Source organism: Myxocyprinus asiaticus, chromosome 26 (genome assembly GCF_019703515.2).
Source record: "Myxocyprinus asiaticus isolate MX2 ecotype Aquarium Trade chromosome 26, UBuf_Myxa_2, whole genome shotgun sequence".
NCBI classification, from domain to species: Eukaryota; Metazoa; Chordata; class Actinopteri; order Cypriniformes; family Catostomidae; genus Myxocyprinus; species Myxocyprinus asiaticus.
In genome coordinates, this window is record NC_059369.1 from 12660477 (window position 1) to 12678132 (window position 17656).

General features: G+C 38.4%; 2 protein-coding genes across 3 annotated transcripts in view; one reads left to right on the forward strand and one right to left on the reverse strand.

The window, feature by feature from the left end:
• bcl9l (bcl9 like) overlaps nucleotides 1-9296 on the reverse strand; it is a 71337-nt gene extending 62041 nt beyond the window's left edge. Inside the window, exon 1 of one of the 2 annotated variants that reach the window (XM_051656254.1) lies at nucleotides 8890-9296. The gene's annotated coding sequence lies outside the window, so the exon portion shown is untranslated. The remainder of the gene's footprint in view (nucleotides 1-8889) is intronic. The other variant, XM_051656252.1, reaches the window with a different exon arrangement.
• LOC127416779 (V-set and immunoglobulin domain-containing protein 10-like 2) overlaps nucleotides 1-17656 on the forward strand; it is a 77997-nt gene that overhangs the window by 15357 nt on the left and 44984 nt on the right. The window lies entirely within an intron of this gene.

Sequence of the window (17656 nt, forward strand, 5' to 3'; positions counted from 1 at the left end):
GATATCTTTTTATATCCTTTTCCATCTTTATAAAGTTCCATTACCTTGTTAGGCAGGTCTTTTGACAGTTCTTTTCTGCTCCCCATGGCTCAGTATCTAGCCTGCTCAGTGCATCCACGTGAGAGCTAACAAACTCATTGACTATTTATACACAGACACTAATTGCAATTTAAAAAGCCACAGGTGTGGGAAATTAACCTTTAATTGCCATTTAAACCTGTGTGTGTCACCTTGTGTGTCTGTAACAAGGTCAAACATTCAAGGGTATGTAAACATTTGATCAGGGCCATTTGGGTGATTTCTGTTATCATTATGATTTAAAAAGGAGCCAAACAACTATGTGATGATAAATGGCTTCATATGATCACTATCCTTAAATAAAAGACAGTTTTTTTGCTTGATCAGTCATATTTTCAAAATCCATGCCAAAATTTCACAATTTCTGCCAGGGTATGCAAACTTTTGAGCACAACTGTATATATATATATATATATATATATATATATATATATACATATATATATCTTTTTTTTTTTTTTTTTTTTACGATTTGTGCATTGGTTAAAAGCAATTTAGGGGCAGGCTGTGCGTTGCAAACATTGACCGTCCCAAACTGTAGACTGCCCCAAACAATCACAAAACAGCACCAGAAATTTGTGGTATTTTCCTATTTTTTCATTGGCCAGAAGCAACGACACACTCAAGAGTGTGACGAGTGCTGCAACCAGAATCAGAGATGTTCACGTGAGCGAGAATGGTAATAAGAGATATTTTTCTGCAATTCAAAGGTTTTTAGTGCCCATAAAAAAGCCTGGTGGTGTCTCTAGCAGTGACCATGTGGCTTCTGTTAAAGGGACAGTTCACCCAACAATGAAAATTCTCTCATTATTTACTCACCCTCATGATATCCCAGGTGTGTATAACTTTCTTTCTTCATCAGAACACATTTGAAGAAAAACTGAAAAATATCTCAGCTCAGTAGGTCCTTAAAATGCAAGTGAGTGGAGATTTCTCTTTTGAAGCTTTTGGTGCAAAAAAAGATCAATTTTAAGTACTTTTTTTAATATAATCCAACACTCTGGGTAAGCTTCAAGAGAGGGTGGAGTCCAAGAGGTCTCTCGTGTGATATACTCACGTTGTCATGATACCAACGTAATCTCACATTCTCCACTTGGTTGAGACATCAAAGATAAGCACACAAACGCACCATTGTGAGTAAAGAAACAGATACAGATCTAAACCAAAACCAACCAAGCTACTGTTTAGCAGGGCTGAAACGATTAGTCGACGTTATCGACAACAAACAATTGTAGACTAGGGATGAAACGGTTACCGGTTTCACGATAAACCACGGTAAATTTCCCAATGGTTAGTATTACCTTTTCAAATTTTAATTGTCATTCAAACCATGTTTGATTGCCGCAGTTTGAAAAACTCACAGTAAATACTGTCCAGCATCAACCAAAGTTAGCAACAGTCTGATGCAGGTGCAGCCTGCAACGTGGGTTTTGTTTTGTGTGAAAACATAAGGGAAGGCAGTGACAGTGCTTGGGAGAATTTTTCAGCCTTCTAAGAAGACCAAATCTAAAGTGTGGTCATATTTTGGGTTTTACAAGAGTGCTGAAGGAAACTTAATTGAAGATGGTCACCCTGTCTGCAGAACATGCACAAAAAAAAAAAAAAAATGCTGCGAAAGGGGGCAACACTTCAAATCTCTTGAGTCATCTTCGTGACCACCACCCACAATTTTATAGCGAATGCGAGGTAATTTAACTTTTAACTAAATGCATGATGTTGGGACTTCAGAATGGGGGAAAATGTTATGGTTTGTCTGTCTAACTTGTTAATAGCTTGTCAATAATGTAAACTGAAGCTTTCAGTGTGACCTACTCTTGTAAAAACACTACATGTTGTTCTGCTGCTGTATGCGTCGTGTGTCTGCAGACTCTATTCGCCCATTGCACACGATAACATGTTATGTAGTTTAGTCACCCAACCAACATATTTTGTTCATTTAAAATCCGTCAGTCGTCAACTTGGTTGTAAAAGTGTTCCGACAGGAGAAACATTATAGACTCCTATACAAGACTCCTGTATTTATGTCAATTGTTGGGCATATTGCAATTACTATCACTGTCTTCTTAAGGGGGCTTTCACACTGGCAGTTTAGTCCGAAACAGAGCACGGTTCACATGAAAATTTGGTGATGTGAAAGCTGTTTTGCGGACCAGGAAGCAGACCGCAGTACTGAACCCGAGACTGCCTGTAGGAGGCGGTCTGAGTTCGGTTGCACTGGAACTGTGGCGTGGTTCGCATGAGTGAGAAAGCAATCTGTACTCGGGTCCGTACTTGTTCATTGAATAAAATGACTTGCACATGCGTTTTTGCAGATTTAAGCATGACATCATAAGTTGCACAAAAACAAACACACACACATGCATCATGAGTGGCAGGGAAACGCTGCAGGACAAGGTGAGATGCCTTTTATATATGTGAGTGAGTGAGTGTGCAACCAGCTGTGTCCTCAAAAAAGATCGTTTGTGAGCATCAGATATAGTCTCCTTCCCCTAAACATATACAACTGCTGAATTACAGTATGCGAAGCACAGAGGTGCAGGTGTCATTCACTCTGGTGTGCACAATGACACAAAATTATTAACAAACACACAAATATAGTGACCCGCATTGTGCTTTCCATCATGTGCACGTTTGTGATGACGCAAGTTGATGACGGAAAACACTGGGGTTCGACAGAATCATATATGAGTCTGAAACCAGACCAACGCTGCGGGGGGCACCGGGAACAATCGCACTCGGATTCGGACCACAGCAAACGTGCCCAGTATGAAAACCAACTAAGACTCATTTGTATTTATGTAAATTGTGCATGGGGTCATTGCATATACTCAAATGCAACACAGAAGATAGACTGTGTGTGTGTGTGTGTGTGTGTGTGTGTGTGTGTGTGTGTGTGTGTGAGTAATAATAATTATAATGTAACAACACTAATAATAATAATAATACATTTGCTATTCCCTTGTTTACGGAGTTGGTTTTCAATATAAAACTTGGTGAAATTATTTCAGTGTGTGTATCAGTACTTCTTGAACATTTCCAGCACATTTTAACAATACCACGATAATACTGATAACCGTGATAATTTTGGTCACTATAATCGTGATATGAAATTTTTATACCGTTTCATCTCTATTGTCGACAAAAATTTTCGTTGTTGAATAGTCGTTTCATCTCATTTAACGCAACAATCTGATACACTAATGATGACACGCGAGAGCAGCACTGCTGCTCACACCTGAATGAAGAGAGGAATAAAAAGTAGCTAATAGTCCAGACACACTCCAAACCTTCCAAACAGCCTTAAAGGTGATGTAGATCGCAAAGTATGAGGGAATTATAGTACAAAAATACAAAATAAGTAAATACAGAAGCAGTGTCGTTCTGACGTGAAATAAAGCGTAACCTTACCTGGTGTTCCACTTGAGCAAAACTTACCTGCCAGAACGTCTAAAAAGGTAACACCCCCGCGTTATATTTTAAATGCATCCTTTATTAAAGTTCAAATAATAAGGAAGCGGTTGTGTAAATAAGCACAAACTCCGAAACTGGCATTTCTCTGTGCGGTCAGAGCCACCCGCTTATATGAGTCGTGTGAAAAACAGCGAGAGAGAGTTAATTTAAGTTTGTGTAAAGAAAAGGCATATATAGGTCTAAAAATATAATTTTTTTCAGTTGGTAATTTTTTTATTTTATTTAATGCGTTTTGCATTTGGTAATTTATTTAAATTAATACAGGGAATTTTGCCAGCATTTTTTCAAAATAAGCTAAACAATAATTTTATAGAATTGGGCTATATGTTAGTGTTCCAAAAAAGCACACTGAAGCTTTTCTCCTAGTATTGTGTATTTATTTTTAATTTAAAACATCTTTGTGCACAGAAATTATATGTTTTTTATATTGTGGGCTAATTCCGTGACTGCCGTCTATTATTTTGAATGATGTGCAAAAACAACTTTAATAAATAAACGGATATCTACCGCAACTAAATTAACCGCAAACAGTGGCCGTTAATTTGTTCTCAAAATAATCGTTAGTCGCAGCCCTGCTGTACAGCGTTCTCTTCTCACTTATAAACAGTGCTGCTCTTCTGGCTGTGACTCACTTGCCTTAGTTCTCACGTGTTTCAATGCCAATGCGATTACGTCACAGGTGCACACCACTGCTGACCGGAAGCATGATTTATATTGAAATGCATGAAATTAATTTAACAACTGGTGTCTTATGGATGATGTTTATGCTGTGAAAGCATTATCTATTTTTCTTCAAATGTGTTTTGGTGAAGAAAGAAAGTCATACACACCTGGGATCATGAGAGTGAGTAAATAATTAGAACATTTTCATTTTTGGGTTAACTATCCTTTAAATGTACCACAGGCTCCCTCTGCCCGCTCATCAAATATCTCCCTCCACATCAGCTCCCCAAAATCGTGCTGCGGGTGTTCGCAAAATACTGGGCGGAAATTGTAAAGTGCCATCCCGGCCCATATTAGCTGGTTTATCATTCACGACCATGGCTGGATACAGTGTTTTGTGGGATGCATGCTTTTGTTTCCCCTGTCGAAATGTCATGTTGCTGACGAGAGAGATGGTCTCCACTCTTTACCTCACGTCTTACATCTCTTTTATTTACATATTTTTACAGTGCTGTGATGGTTTGTTGCTGTTTTTTTTTTTTTTATTGTGCTTTAACTGCTCTTCTTTTGCCATGAAAATAACCTTTGGTGCCATAGGTAGAGTGCCTATGCCAGCGGCGCTCTGCTGCTTCTGAATTGCCAGCGCCACAGCAAAAGAAGAAACTCAAGTTGTGAGCTTGCAGTCTGAATTGAATGTGATGAGATAAAATTAGCGTGTGCCGCGAAATGACGCAAAAACAACAAGTTTTTCTATTGTATTGCGTAGGGCTGAACGATCCAGCGAAATAAAGTCGAAATCAACATATGACCTTGTGTGAATATTAAACTGCAAAGGGCTGTGATGTGATTTAATCAAACAGTCTGCAATCAAATGATGCTAGTGCACAGCTCTGTTCTGAGTGAGCACACGTGAGGCGGCTCTGTGCTCGCTCCAAGAATTTAATCTTGTGGACAGAATAACTGACGTGTTGCGTTGATTTTAGTTTGGTAACGTGCGCTGATCGTATTATATGTACAGCGCTCTAAGTTCACTTTAATTGTTCACTAAGTGAATCTAAACAACCCTATGACACCAGGTTTTTGTGGACAGAAGAGGAGGTGAGATCATCTCGAAGGTTTAACCAGATCTCATAGCAAGTTTATTAAATTATTAGAGAAATATTGCTTGGGTATAATAATAATATTAGTTATTATAATACAATTGTATGCCTAATATAATTCTGTAATTTCTTCATGTAGTAATAATAACCATTATTATTATTATTATTATCAGGGCTTGAAATTTGGCGTAGAATGTGGGTATTGCGCACATAATCTATCCCGCATGTTCCACGTTCATGATGTGAGAATTTCTGCACTATTTTATTTATTTTAACATGTAGCTGAGGACTGGTAAACCAATCCATACAGATGAATAGGGCTGGGTATCGGCACAGATGCCCCGATTCGATTCACAAGATCTCGATTTGATTAAAATCGATTCATTAGACATTGAAAATTAAGTACTACTAATTGGAGAGATGTTTCAGAGTTCAGTGTTTCCTAATGGATTCTGAGCAGCAGGGGGTGACCTGTAGACCACCCCCTCAAATTTTATATATATGTATATATTCTCGTTTTCTTGTTACTGTTGTTTTGTTATTAAAAATGACATGCTAGACAGCGACAGAGCTGGAATTACACATTTATAAATATTTTGATTCTCTGTGTTTACATTCATACCTTGATAAGTCACCAGATGGGGATTTTGACAGACTTTTTAAGTGTTTTTGAGCATTCTTGCATGAATCCACATCGCGAGCACTCTTGGAACACACACACACACACACACGCACACACATAACTGCTGGCTACAGAGTTGAAGAATAGTACTCTGTCAACATGTGCTACACGGACGGATTTAGCTGTTGCACACCATCTCCGTGTTCACAACTTCTCCCACTGTACATGTTAGATGCGCTCCACTCGCAAACGCCTGGGAGTTGTGGACCCCTAAGCTGCAGGATTCATGTTAATCAGACCCAGTACACAAAGATCGATCCACTGCTTTTCAGAATCGATATCGATTCGGCCAAATAATAAAAAAAAAACTATGAATCGAAAAATCAATTTTTTTGCCCAGCCCTACAAATCAATAATCTTTTATTTGTATCAAACTGTAATTCCACAATCTGTGCGAATAAATCATCTCTTCCGCGTCTCACTCTCCCTTGTACTGCTTTCAACTGCTCATTAAACGCTTGTTAAGTTCAGTGTGAGCATGCGCAGTGAGGACATGCATATTAACTGAATTAAGATGTTACAGATCTATAAACCTGTTAATTTGACATGCGAATGGCATTGTACCTCGTCTCTGTAAGCGAGCGATGCATTAAAACTATTGCGCTTGTTTATAATCAACAAAGCTGTCAACATTGCAAGTGCGCGTAGTTGGAGGGATCTAATTTAGACGCCTTTCATACTCTGGGCTCCATTGTTAAAATACAGCACCAAGAAAGGCAGAAATAGTAAGAAAAATAAAAAATAAAAATTTGCCAACTGCTCAGCTTCAGGGTGAAAAGAAACACTTAAACAGCTACATCTCATCTCCTGAGAGCAGTTTGAATAAATCTGTAATATACATAAACAATAATGATATATTAATACTATAATATTAATAATATACATAAAAGAAAATATACATATTATATAAGCAAGGTTCTCTCAGGATTTCATGTTTGCGGAGCATTTCCCCCCGCTACAAGAGCTGAATTCTGTAGGAAACACCGGCCTATATACACCGGCCTAACCCTAAACCTAACCCTAAATATGCTTTTTCTTTCTTGCTTGCTTTTTTTTTTTTTTACATCTTAGACCACTTTGTTTGGTTTACGCACAAGTTTATTTCTATATATGGTGATCCTCATTTATGATGCCTATGAAAGAAGCCGTAACATGCAATTGCATATTTTTTCCCAAAATTTTTATTATTCATGTTTGGCTAGTTTGAGTTTATACCGGTGATGTACAGTATTTAATTATGTGTTCATTTGTACACTTTTTTTTATGTGTGTAAAAATTAATACATAGCTCTCCAATAATTTTTATCAGGCAGGGTGTGGGGGGGTTGACTGTAAGGTTTCGTCTAGGGTGCCAGATGGGATAGGACCAGCACTGCCTGCTACTGCTGCACCAATAAATTATGTGTTAATGGATAATTCTGCTCAAAATGTAGCGTTTAAGCTTAGATTAAATTCCAGGTGCATTTGGGAGAAACATTGTGCTTTCTTTGTCTTTTCTGACTTTGGCTTGAAAATCATGTAATAACACAATGACAAGTGATTGATATATGTTGTCATGAAATCAGAGACCATCCCTTCGAAATCAGAACACAAGTGGTCACAGGAGATGTATTTAGTGATCAGGTGTAAATGGTGATGTGTCTCGCTTGACCACATGTAATCAGATCACACGAGACGCATCTTAGTACCAGGTTTAAACGGGGTCCTAGTTCTGAAAGGACTTCAAATATTGTCATGGAGCATGGGGGACCCTGGAGTCAAAAAGTAGAGATCAGGTTGCTGTAGGTTCACCAACCATCAGGTTTACTGGTGAGATGTTACTTTTCACAGAGATCCCTGGTAACAAACTTAAGTGAAATATGCTGCAGTGGCCCCAAAATGTATTTACCCACTTAAAAATAAAATAAATCACATTAGATAGCAAAATATGAAAGCTAAGTGTTGTCTGCAAAGAAATTATGCTTTTTTTTTACTTACGTCACTTTTCTTTGCAATCACTTTAAACCAACTTTTCATTTTTAGTGGATGTTCTCTCAAGTTCACATAGGTGCCCTAACAGAGTAACCATCATATTAATTATGGACATGATAGGATGTTAGATGACATTGACTTTTATAGTATGGAAAATGGAAAAATGAATCTGAATGGTGAGGATATAATTCTGCCAAACATCTCTTTTATGTGTTTATACCACTGAAGACATGAGGGTTTTTGGGATGATCTATTCCTTTAAGTGTCTTTAGAGGCCACTGTTTATGTACAAAACGCTCATTTGCACAATATGAATGTTTTGCAAGCATTTCCTGTTGCCTTAGCAGCACACCTGAAATCAATAGAGCTTAAAGAAAGCTTATTCGACGCTAACAATGTTATTATTGAAACTGCTTTTCCATTCATTTCATGAATGTGGCCGAACAGTCAGTGCTCAGATCAGCAGCACATTCTTCAAGTGCCTACATCTTTCTGTCAATCAGACGCGACATTCAAACTGCCTAGCTCTATTTGTGTCAACTACAAATCTTCAAGCGGCACTCAAAACGCCCTAGCTCGTTCTTAAACAGCAGTCACGAGTGTTTCAAAGTCTGTAGAGGCGTTTCGCGTCTTTTTACGGTCACATGGAGACGGGCCCGACTGAGCTCATTAGCATCTATTGCATTGAAGAGAGGCAGTTAGCAGGCGAGGCTAACTCCGGGATCCATTACAGCTGCTGCTGTGACTGCGAGTTCACAACAAACGCGCCGACGACACATTCAGCCAGGTGACCGTTTGATGGCTTTCGCGCCTTTTCGAAATTGATACAATGTAACAACCGCGCGGCGGCATTTCGAACGTTTAGTGCGCGCGGTGCTGTCAGAGCACGAGCCTGTACGAGTGAGTGCGCGTGTTGGTTTCCTACCCCATTCCGCTGCGTGTCTGCGAGGGGAGGCCGATGTCAAGAGTGACGGCCAGTCGACATCACCCGAAGTGTCCGCCGCCGCAGCCGCCAATGCGCTAGATCCTTCTCCGGCTGTTAAGTGTCCAATTCCGATTCCCCGAAGTAAAGCCGGTGGTTCAGTATGCGATGGTTTAAAATGTTGTTTTATGTTCGTCTCGGAGCGGAAGATGAGTCCGGGGGAAGACAGTAGATCATGACTCCGCTGTTGGAGACGCTGTCTGCATATTCCAGCCCTGAGTCTAGAGGTAGCAGAAGACGCTCTCAGCGTTCACTGATGAGGTGCTCAGACAGACAGCCGCTCTAGCGTTCATTACTCAACTCACTGTACACACATATGAGTGACACACTCAACCCGCAGCTGTAGCAACACTGTTTCCTGCTGTTTGATTGAGCTCCCCTCATATTAGATATTATTATTATTATTATTATTATTATTATTACTATTATTAATAATAATAATAATAATAATAATAATAATAATACACCATTAAATAATATATACAGTATATTTATTTTTTATTATTATTACTGGAGATAATGTCACGTATTATTAGACAATAATAATAATACATTGTTGTTGTTATTATTATCATCATCAAATGTTTACAAAGGTCTTTACAGAGAGCAAACATGTGCATGCATGCACATATGAACCTATTTAATAAAATCACAAGAAATTAATAAACACAAAATAAAACATTACCAAAGTGAAAAGGGAAAGGAATTTAAATGTAATGTGGATAATAGTTACCATAATGAATTATTATTGAATAATAATATATTGTCTGATAATATAGTAATAACTGATAACATATGCTTTTACAAAAAGCATATGTGCATACTGTACATGCACCTCAAATCGTGTGTAGTAGTTACCATAATACATTATTATATAATAAGATTATACTAAGAAAACACACACACACACACACACACACACATATGTATATGCATACATGAAGAAAAAAAACGTGGTAACCATAATATATTATTATCTAACAACCAAATTGATTATAAACACAAATTATTATTATTTGCAAAAGGGCTTTACAGAGAGTTTATATACATGTCAATACATCATGCATATATAAACATATGAAATAAAATTACAAGACAATACTAAACACAGAACAAAACACAACCAAAGTAAATATTAAAATAATAGTAATAGTAAACACCACAAATAAAAAATAAAAATGCTTACAAAGCGGCTTTACAGAGAGTTTTTATAAACATGTCAATAACTCACGCACATGCACACAAATATCACAAGGAAATAAAAATACACCCATAGCACAGACTAGGAATTATTAGAGTTTGTAAGTTTCTCTGCTGGTTCACTGAAACTCAGAGGAACATGATTGTGTTTGTATGAATTAAGTTCACATCTGCACTGTGTGAATAACATCAGACAGACACACATTTTGATCTGACAGCAGAGGTATCAGATGTATCAAACCTCTTAGATCGCACTTTACCTGGCATATGCAGCACTCCTTCCCTGGGAGGCATTGGTGGGTTCAGACATTTCACAGATGAGCACTCCCTCTGGTGGTGCAGGAACCTGTTAAAAGTCCCAAAAAGTTCCTTTTGTGAAGCGCTTCATGATTGCAGTTTTTTACTGTTGGGTTGGCGAAGCAGGCAAAACCTTGTTTTAAAACACTAACGTGCATGATTATGTAAGTCCTGTGTCCCAAAATGAATTAACTGTAGTTTCATATCTGACAGACTTGCACTCAATGTACCAAAAGTTGCACCACCAGTAGAAACAGAAATGCAAACTAATCCAATTGCATGCATACAAATAGCTCCTTTATGAGCTGGATGTGTTTATCGACTTTACCCTGAGAAAGTGTGCACTATAATCCCCTGCACATGATGAAACCTACAGAAATTCCGAATTGGCATTATGCTGTTAAATTTGTGTAGTAATCCAGTAGAATGGATGGAGTGGTGTAAAATTGAGAATTCAAAATAAAATAGTTCTTTTGGGATGAGATATTAGGAACTGTTCTGCATATCTGCTCTGGCAAGAGTGTGTTCCTGAAAAGAACCGGGATCTCTCCTTTTGTCTGCCAGATCTGGTGTTGTGTTACACTATCGAGTGCCAAGCCTGGAGGAGAAAGTGGGAAGGAGAGACAGAGAGAAACAGAACGAAAGTACAGAGAGAGACAAAAGAAATTTATAAGGGTACAACATTGTGTAAAAATGTAAAGAATCCGGTACTGGCTTTTTCAACCCCATTTCCAACCCGGTACCACGAGAAGTTGTAATAATAGAATGAGATGGCAAAATCATATGAGTTGTCTAGTACAAAAACGTATGACTTTTACTCCCATAGACAAAAATAAATAAACCAACAAACAATATTATTACGATTTGTCCTAAGGTAACCCAAACCTAAATCTAACTATGATTTTAATAGGAAAACATTAGGGTTTGGAAACAGATGAGGGAAGCATATTACAGGTTATTGACAGACATCAGTCATTTGTATTGCATAAATAAATATGGAATGAGTTACCAAATTTGTTTCCAGAAATTTTCTTTCTTCAAATAAAATGTTGGTTAAGAAGCTAGCTAAAATGTGATGCCTGTATTGAATTGATTTGAAATTCTGTTTGATGATTTGTTGGTGTCTATGGGAATAATTGTATGATATTTTACGATTTCACCATATCGACCAAATTATTACGAGTTTTTATGAGACAATGTTGCCATGTTTAAGGCCATTTTAATAGCTTCAAAATGCACCTAACCTTGAAGCATCAGATTGATGCCTTATTCATGAATAATCTTATGGATTGTAAACAAAATTTCGGTTGGATGCTTTAAATGTCCTCCATGAAAAATGTAACATATGTTTGGGGTGTCACAGACCCCACATACAGTATTAAACATAAATGCAATGCATTTTGACATGCTAATATTCTCTGATTGGCATACATTTTTGCATCAGCTCAAGTTCCCTTGTGGTGCAACCAGAAACAGGCTTCGTCTGCAGTGTGGTAGACCCGAGTTCTGATCGCGTGGTGAATCCAGGAATAATTGCGTTCACATAATCATGACGAGAGTGATTCCGAGGTTGTATTTTTCCCTCTATCATTACATTTTTACTCCACTGATGGATAGGTTTAGGTTTGGGATTTAGGAGTACAGTTTATAAAACATGTATGCCTTTACGACTGAAAACAACTCGCTTTACAACTCGCTTTTGGCGCATCTATGTGGACATTTCACACGGAATGTGGACGTGCCCATACGCCCAACAACACTCACCGCTTTGGCACTGGGCGCAGTGTTTCACATTTTTGGAAAGAACAGACTGATTTTAGCTAAAGAAGAGTCAATCTACTGTTTCCAGTTTTACTGTGAGATCAGTCTGGTTGCGTTGTATTCTGTGTTGGGTGTAATCTGATTACAAAATGATTAGTTACTGTAAGCTAATTACTTTTAGTCAAAAGTGGTTTAACATTCTTTCTACTTTACTTTCAATTAAGATAATCACTTTTTAACTGTTTCTGTGACTGCAGAAGAGTGTGCGACAATGAACAAATAGAAAAGTTAGACATTATTTAAAATCGATAAGTGGAAAAATAAAAATATTTCTGTGAAAGGTGTTTTAGAAAGTAACTTAAAAGTAAAATTACTTTTTCAATGAAATAAAGGTAATTTGATTTTTTTCGTTTTTTATTTTTAATAAATTTGCAAAGATTTCAAACAAACTTCTTTCACGTTGTCATTATGGGGTATTGTTTGTAGAATTTTGAGGAAAATAATGAATTTAATCCATTTTGGAATAAGGCTGTAACATAACAAAATGTGGAAAAAGTGAAGCGTTGTGAATACTTTCCGGATGCACTGTATGTAACCCCATGTGATGTATCTTACACGAGACGGTTCCCCCGTTGGTGAACCCACGTTTTCCTTGGGCAGAGGCCCTTCTGCCCCCAGTTGCCGTGTTTGTAGAGCTCCTCCCCTCCTGGGTAGGACCTACCACGGGGACACTATATGGCCCCCAGCTGAACAATTTTTCCTTTTGGGGAGAAGAAAGAGAAGAGGCCGCTGTCCCCATTTTTTGAGCAGTCGACTTGTCCCCGAAGTGCAGGGGACCGTACAACGCTCGTAAGAGCGTTGGGGGAGGTTACGTAATGGGCGGGCGTGCTGGCTCCGAGGCACACAATGGTCTGCCCACCTCGCACCGCCAGTTCACGTAACACAGTTCAGCTAGTTGTGGCGTTTTGTATAGGGACGCCTAGTGTCACTACATCGACACAACGTCCTGGTTACTTTCGTAACCTCCATTCCCTGATGGAGGGAACGAGACGTTATGTCCCTCATGCCACAACACTGAACTACCCGCTGAAATGGCCGGGACCTTGTCTCGGCTCCTCAGCACTAAACCTGAATGAGTGGTTGCAAGCCAGCTCCTTTTATACTCCTATGTCCGGGAGAGTTTCATGCAAATTCCACTCGCCAATTCCCATTGGCCTTTTCTCAAAGATCAGAGGTGTTTGGGGCTATGAAGGGTGACCCCTAGTGTCACTACATCGACACAACATCTCGTTCCCTCCATCAGGGAACAGAGGTTACGAACGTAACCAGGATGTTTTCTTGCTTTGTCAGGTTTTTAAATACACTGATTTTTGGGAATAATCAGCGTTTTTTTGTGCATGTGAACATGCTCATTTCACACAGTTATTTTATTAATATCACCCATAAAAATTATCCTTGGACTGGACACAGCAGCAAATAAAAGCATCGGAGACCAGGTAGCCTTTTGAAACAGAGAAAGCGAGACACCCAGTTCATTTCCTCCAGTCACTGATCATTTAACACACAAAAATAGCATGATGTGTAATAATACAGACATTTGGAAAGCGACTCTCTCCTACTAATTTCTGTTCTTCACTATTACCTTCAGCTGCTGCGTGCCACAACAGCAACCACATCAATTAAGCAAGGAAATGAGAGTTAAGACACAAGAAGCAAACAGAATTTAAGAGAAAGAAAATGAGATAGAAGAGGAAGGTCAAGAGTAAAGAGGATAGCGAAACAGTGGGGAATGAAAGATCCTGAGGAGAAAAAAGGGGGAGAAAGAGTGAGAAAGCGTGTTGTCATGGAAACTGGCAAGGTTCTGAAGACCAAAACAAGAATGTAAATTGGTTTACCCTCCGAGAGTGTGATGGAACTGGATAACAAGAGGAGAAAAAAAGAGTGAGCAAATGATAAAGAAATCATGAGAAAGAGTGATGTATGATTGAGGTGGAAAGGGAATGGTCACGACTTTCAAAGTTACATATTAATCACATCAACCTGAATTAAGCAATGTTAAAAAGTGTGACTGTGCAAGATAAGCTACAAATATATAAAATCTAGGAAATGCATAAGATAATAGTTAGTGCAACAGGGGCAACTGGAAGAAAGAGCGTCTAATTAAGCTGTAAAATCAGTGACTTAAGTAATTACAAAGTGCTTTAAATTAGCCTTGGGAGGAACTAAGGTGAGTTAAAGAGAAGTGTGTGTGTGAGTGTGTTTCTTTGTTGTCTTGTTTGTCTTTCACAAGTTTAATTTAGCTTGGTAGTGGTGGGGAGGTCTCCAGAGAGTTTGAGCTTCTCCTACGTCAATGTTTTAAATTAAATAACACATCACAGACAGAGAGCAGGTTGCATGTGTTTCCATGGAAGAATGAAGAAATTAAGCATAGAGAATCTGATATTACACTAAAATTTCAGTGTCTATATAATTTGAATTGCCAGTGTATTTAAAGGAATAGTGTAACAATTATGGAAAGGAGGAGCTGGGGCCGGCTTGACAAACCACGTAGACATTTATTGTTGCACTTTTCAGTCGCACACAATAAGGTCGCTTTTCAGCAGTACACAAAAGGTTTGCTTTTCAGCAACACCACACTGACACACAAACACACACAAACAGCTTTGTGCATCTCCTCTCCTCAAATACTCCACGCTCCTCACTGGAACATGAGACTCAAACTCGTATGACTTTCAAACAAAGATATTTTAATGGAGATATGATGTGAATATGTCCTTACAATGCAAGTCAATGGGGTCCAAACTTTCATGCTCCAAAAAGGACATAACGCATCATAAAAGTAAACAATACAATTCGGGTGGTTTAATCCTTTTCTCCAGAAGCAATACGATCAGTTTATGGTGAGAAAACTCCCTTTTAACTTTAAATCTTGACATCCGCAGTCTCCTTGGCGCAATCATGATTTAAAGCTCGATTACGCAATTGACGCAATCGCAGAACGCTGTACACTTAAATAGTTTAATACTTTGTGCATTTCTTCTCCGCTAGCATAAATAGTTCCAAAAGGGGCCAAAGCATCAAGCACAACTTGCTTTCTGCACAGCTCTCATACTCTGTTTTAAACTAGTGGTGTTTTGTTAATCTTTTTTAACTTTTTACTTCCACTTGTATAACAACTCAACCAATGACTGAATGACTCGCTCATGACATAAAATATGTAAATAAATATCTCCAGAAATGGTCACTGGACGAATCAACGAATGAAATCAGAATGAAAGATGAATCAAAATCCCCATCACTAGTTGAAAAGCCACGAACACGGAGAAGCGGAATGATAAACCGTGAAGCATCCCAATGCTGTTGGACTTTATATCAGCATTCTTGGAATGCAGTTGTCTGTTTCTCAGATTCGAGGACTACAACTAACTGTTGTCTAATTTTCAGTATTCCCAAGAAACTGGTTAAAGAGAGTTGTCAGGAGAGTGACTCAAGCATGAGTGTGTCAACATGAAATGCAGTTTGTTAATTTTATTTCCTTAATTCTATCGCTGTATCCATACACTTGATTTTATTCATTAATTGGATCATGATTATATTGTATTCTTGTATTACTCTTGTATTAAAATGAATGGGAGAAATTAGAATTTGGAACCAAAAAAGGCAGATGTAGAAAACACTTTTCAGATACAGACATCGCCTGTCAATGAATTCGAGAACGAGCATGCGCATTAACTGGACCATTCTGATAAATAGCGTTTTTAGAGTGATCTGAGCTAAAAAAGCACAATAAATTAAACATATTGTCATATTGCTGTCATATTGTTAGTTTTATCAGCGCTGTTCAGGATGCACCACTCATAGTCATTTGTAAGATTTTTTAAAAATCATTTTCTGAAGATCACACTAGGGATGCACCGATCCGATACCTGGATCAGTATCGGCTTTGATACTGAAGTTTTAGACGGATCGGGTATCTGTCCGATGAGTCCGATCCAAATCCAATACTGTGTGTTAGTCATGTTCGTTACTGTCAAGCTCCAAAAATGACATAAAAGAACCATAAAAACACCATTAAAGTAATTCATATGACTCATTTGCATTTTATTCAAAGCCACTTGAAGACGTGTGATAGCTCTGTCAATCGCAAAAGGCTGTGTTTAATAAGTAAATATATAGTATGCATGTGCAGCGCCAGCGCGTTAGTGAATGGCGCTGCTCTGTTGACAAACAGACACACATAATGTGTTTCTCTACATATTAAAGTGCACACCCAAATCGTTCCACACAATAATGTAAAGATATTCTAAACAGATTATGCAAAAAAAAAAAACAGCACTGGTATCGGATCAGGATCGGCCGATACTGAGATTTCCGGTAACGGAATCGGAAGAGAAAAAGTGGTATCAGTGCATCCCTAGATCACACGGGTGGATTTACATTGGTATCTAAAGTCCAATCAAGCCCTCCTGAGGAAGACACCTTAAAATTTGAATGATTCTGCCAGAGGTGTAGAATTTTAAGATGCCAGTATAACTCCTAATAAATGTTTTATTTTGCACATTTTGCACATTTGCACATTACAACACCAGGATAGATTGTAAAATAATGTTTTGTCAATAAAATAAGGCATTTATGATAAAAAAATAAAATAAAGTCATGAAAAACCTGACGCCTACTTTTTCAGATAAAAATGTAAGTACATAAAAATAAGCAATATGAGAAAATATGTGACAGTGAGGGTGAGTTGGAGGCAGAAAGTGGGGAAAAATGTCAAGGCTCTATTCTCCCCATTATCTTGTGATGTCATTTTGCACATGTACAGTAAATTGTTAATTTACCCTACCCTTTGTTTAGATTTACATTTGTTTAATGCTGTATAATACACTCAGCAAAAAAAGAAACGTCCTCTCACTTTCAACTGCTTTTATTTTCAGCAAACTTAACATGTGTAAATATTTGTATGAACATAAAAAGATTCAACAACTAAGACAGGTGACTAACAGAAATGGAATAATGTGTCCCTGAACAAAGTGGGGGTCAAAATCAAAAGTAACAGTCAGAATCTGGTGTGGACACCAGCTGCATTAAGTACTGCAGTGCATCTCCACCTCATGGATTGCACCAGATTTGCCAGTTCTTGCTGTGAGATGTTACCCCACTCTTCCACCAAGGCACTTGCAAGTTCCCTAACATTTCTGGGGAGAATGGCCCTAGCCCTCACCCTCCGATCAAACAGGTCCCAGACATGCTCAATGGGACTGAGGTCCAGGCTCTTCGCTGGCCATGGCAGAACACTGACATTCCTGTCTTGCAGGAAATCACGCACAGAATGAGCAGTATGGCTGGTGGCATTATCATGCTGGAGGGTCATGTCAGGATGAGCCTGCAGGAAGGGTACCACATGAGGGAGGAGGATGTCTTCCCTGTAATGCACAATGTTGAGATTGCCTGC